The sequence below is a fragment of the Marmota marmota genome, unplaced genomic scaffold (genome assembly GCF_001458135.2).
Source record: "Marmota marmota marmota unplaced genomic scaffold, marMar, whole genome shotgun sequence".
NCBI lineage: Eukaryota > Metazoa > Chordata > Mammalia > Rodentia > Sciuridae > Marmota > Marmota marmota.
In genome coordinates, this window is record NW_025999927.1 from 5,695,103 (window position 1) to 5,700,009 (window position 4,907).

Genomic DNA, 4,907 nt, shown 5'->3' on the forward strand with positions numbered 1-4,907 from the left:
GATAGCTGTTTCTCCTCTAAGCTTTCTTCCTTTAAATTTTCTTCCTCCATCTGACTACCTCGAGAGACCTTCTATTTTGCTTGATCTAACATGTTTTCTACCATAGTCTGGACCTCTAACAATTTACTTAACACTCTTTCAGTTTGTTTTTTACTAATTTCTTATCTACTATAAAGATAATACAACCCAACAAGATAACACAAAACAAAACCGAAACAGAATGAAACAAAAACGGGACAAAAAATCGTTGTATCAACTTTCCTATTTTCTTGACATGTGCATTTGTGGTCTATTTCTATCTCTTCCTCAGGGGCAAACAACTTCAAACCTTGAGCCAACCATTTTTCCCAGTTTGCCTGAGAAAGTTCTAGGGATAGGCAGCTTGAAACAAAAACAAAACAAATCAAAACAAGAACACATTGTTTTTGAAATGGTCACCCATTCTCTCGCCTTCCCTTAGGGGCGAACAATTTCACTTACCTCCGAGTTTCAGGCATTCCCTGTATGGGCCGCCAAATGCCGCAGTCTGTCTGGGAACAAATCACGAGCCAATGAAGCAGGAACAAACTTTATTTCTGAACTCCACCAGCACCCTCCACACACGCTCCCCGGGAACTCTCCCGAACGCCACGCGGCTCCTCCAGGAACCAACAAGCGGAAATCCCTCTTCTAGAAATCCCTTTTCCCGCACTTCCCCAACCAATGGGAACTCTCCGGGAATCCCCACATGAACTCCAAAGTAGCAGGCCGAGGCGGACAGTAAAGGTCTAATATACAACTGAATCAATCCAGCATCATCTTAATGGCTCGCCTCTCAACCAATACTACTGGCAAAATGCCAGGGGCCATTTCGACTCGGCTGTGGCTCTCAGCACTGGGGCTGCTTCTCGGCCCTGCGAATGGTTGTCTCTGCAGGGATCAGCTCCATCCCAAGTCCACTTCTGTCTCCCTCCCTGCAGCCTCCAATTGGCCATCACACTCTTTGGAGGCCTTCGCTGAAGCCATGAGGCTCCTCATCCATATTCCCCATTCACCATGTGGCCAGTTCTCCCCCAGTACTGACCACTTCACATAGGGCCACATCATCCTAGGTGCCTCTCCATTCCAGATGGGAGCTTCCCACAGGCAAAACCTGCTGTGTGTCCTCCTACCCAGGGCTTCCAGCAGGTGCCTGCACATCTCTAATGTTCATCACTGAGTGACAGGGATTAGGACCGACATTTTCTGACTCCTTTTTGAAAGTCCTTTCCAATACATTGCATCTTATGAAAATGTGACATTAAAAATGAATTCTGCAAGATAAATTCAAGTGGTCAAGTGGAACCAAATATGATTAAGGCATTTTCAATCTGTCCTTCCTGACATTTCAGGAAATGTCTGTATTCTGAGGTTAAATATGAATCCAGCCAATTCGAAGGCAAACGCTGTTCTCTGCCTGACAGTCAAAATAGGAGAAAGGGGCCCTTTCTGAGCATGTGTTTGTGTCCTGGGATGGAAAAACACCTGACAGTTTTCTGATTTAAGACTTCTGTAATGAGAAACTTGGTGCACCAAGAAAAGAGCCAACCTAAGGCAGAGAGAAAAAGCAAATCTCAAAGATAAAGCTAGTGGAAAAGACCAGATTCAGTGGACTTTAATTTCTGAACCTCAAATATTTGAGAATGGTGCAGATGTGTGCACAGTTTGGGAACTTGTGTGCTTCCAGACTCTCGCAATCTAGGCTGAAAGCGTGTGTGGTCTTGCAACAAGAAAGAGGAACAGCAAAATTGCAGGAGTCACAATACAAATAAAAATAGGGCATGGAGGGGTTTGAAGTAGCACACACCCCTGCCTCAGGCACTTACCAGTGTGGAGGTAAGATCAGGCTGAATCTGTTTAGGAGTATATGTTAATTGTAGTTCAGAATCCTTGATTGACTGATGGTGTGTAAAGTTATCTATTAGATAATAGATAAATTCATCTATTTAGATAATAGATAAATGGGCTTAATTGCTGATGTTCTAGGAGAAATGTGTGTTGAATTTGTAAAGACAGATCTTCAAAGACTTTGTAACAAGGTAGATCTACGAAGTCTTGGTCAGGGAATGAATTCCAAGGAGTCTGTGTTGAGCAGGAGTGAGCACCCAATGGCTGACAGCTTCTCTTGTGTTGGGTGCTTTTTATTTGAAGCCTCATTACTTTTATATCATTAGTTATCAAGAGCACTTCATCCTCATTTACTTAATCAGTTACCTAATTAATATTTGTGTAATATTTTTAACAATTGAAGCAAATTGGGAGATGGGAGGGGATGACAGATGTCCATGTACATAACTGGGAATGTACCAATTAAGCCAATCCAATTGGACCAACTGGATAAAACGTTAACCGATTCAGGGGTGGATTTAATGTTTTGTTTTTCTTTGGTTTGCTTTGCACCCTACAGCTGGAATGCAGTGTGAAGAAAAATTCAGTGTCTGTAAATAAATCCTAGGGTTAATCATGACCTTTTCCTGTTGCTCTGTGAAGTTGAGCACCATTGGGATGTAATATTTCATGAATCTGGAGCAAAAGAACAGACAGGTCATTTATTTTCCCAAGATATGTTCTAGCCTGGTATTGCATATGTTTCTAACATTGCCCGAGCACATGCTTATATATCATTATGCACCAAGAGCTCAGTTTGTTGGGAATGTTTTAGACTCTGATTTTGTTCAGTCCTTATGCAAACTTTGTTCTACTTTGGAGACAAAGGATGACCTTGGTTTCAAATGGACAGATATGGACTCCATGGATTTCAAAAATACTTCATTTCACCAAGTATAAAGACAAGGAAGGCAAATTGTGATCTGTGCTCCTGCTTGCCCCTCTCTCCGTGTGGCAGATGGGACCACTGGACAGCCAAGGCCTTTCCAATGAGGACTGACATGGCTTTGCAAATCTCCGTGTGGTTTTCCAGGGAGCACCAGATGGCCAACTTGGCCACACCTCTTCCTGTTCTTTGTCTACTCACAATTTTATATTATGTGAGACCTGCCTATAGAAAGTTGTTCAAGTCCTTTGTATCTCTTATTGTTTCTCGACTAGGTCTTGAAGATAGAGTCTGAACATGGTGAATGGGAGAGGGTGTGCTTTCTGGGACTTATATAATACATAATATAATACAAAGGGAGAAATAGACCACCAAAGGCTGAGGTCACCTCCAGCCTCACAACATGAGGACAGTCCTAGCTTCCAAACTACCTCTCCTCCAGTCCCACTCATGGGCTTTGGAGGAGGCACGGAGGTGTGCATGGAGGGCACAGGGAGGTGTGCGTGGAGGGTGCAGCACACAGCCCTTGAGGAGCATTGGCTGAATGAGAACCAGTGCTCTGACTTTCTTCCCCTAACCTCTTGTCTGTGCCAATAGCCCGCAGGGGACTAAGTGGTCAAAAATGGGTGATCTCCATGTTTCATATTCTGCACCACCTTAGCCTGTAGGTGAGCCAGAGTGAGCCCTGGCCACCAGCTGGCAGAACCCTGGCAGCAACCCCAGCTCGAGGATCTGCTTTATCTGCACAACCCATTGCCTGAACTTCGCCAGACCCCCTATGTATTCATCTGCTTGTCCCTGCCTGCCTCTTGTCTCTGGGTCTCAGCTGCCCCTTCTCTGCATGGCCTGCTGCTTCCAGTCATGGCTTCCCCTGACCCCTCAGTCTCTGCTTGGTGAACAGGCAAGCAGTTTTGGGGAGCCCCTTTACCTCACCAGCATCTACCCCAAACCTTCCATCCCTTCCACAGAAGAATTCTTCACAAACTTGTCGCGAGGGGCAAAGGTGTGACTCATACAGTCCAGGGGGAGAAATAAAGAATGTCCACGCGCTTCTGCCCTTTTCAATGCTTTATTCACTCAAACTACTCTACAATTCCACTCTATAGGTTCTTAATCAAGAAAACTACAATCCTTAATGCTGGGCACTGCAATAGACATAAACAATCCACAGCAAACAATTCTAGGTTAATCCTAAGCACTGCAGACACACTTGATCATGACAGGCTCATGACAGACATTCCCTCTTCTTGCTAAGCTCAAGTGTCCAATCTAAAGTCTCAAGCCCTAGGCTTTAAGTCCAGCAGATGCACACTCAGAATGAGGTGATCAGGTCAGGAACAGATGGAGGTCCCTCCTGGGGTGCAGCTGATGGCTGGTTGAGGAGAGGGTCATAGGGAGAAGTTGTGGCTCTCCCCAGGGTGAAGATGTGGCTGTAGAGTTTGAGAGCAGTCAGGAAGATGCAGAGGATCAGCAGACGATAAGAAGAGTTGAGATGTCAGTCCACGTCCTCATCAGGCTCTCAGCATGAGGGCATCAGTGTCGGCTGGCTGAATGTCTGTTCATTTGCTCCATCATTTATACTAAATTTTGGGGCTTCTGACCACCCTTTTAATCCTTATCAGCTGCCACTGGGTTTCTCAGTGATGTCATTTGCCCTGAGGTTAAAGCATCTGGTCTGGTGGTCTCCACCTTGATTTTTTTGCCAGGACAACATGACAGACTTCACTCTGAGTTTTTCAGGGTGGGGAGAATTGACTTGTTTATGTCAGGACTATGCCTGATGAGCATACTGGAGGGCTCCGTAGGCACCTGGTGAGACTGCAGGTTTCAAAGTGAAGTTTTAAAATGGAGTTGCTTAGGCTCAGGCCTAAAGCCATCCTTACAAAACTAAAGGTTGTTTTTTTTTTTTTCTTCCCTTTGTCAGAACAAGAACAAAAAACCCCTTCTCAGGTCCTCTTTCCTCTGTGGTGCCCTCATTTGTCAAGGAACGAATGTGGCAATTGCAGCTACTCCATCAACATGAGAGGAGTCATTTGCAGGATACAACCCCATTGTTATCTTTAGAACTCACCAGAGGGGCACATGCTTTTCAAAAGTGGCTTTCTGAAGAAAACTC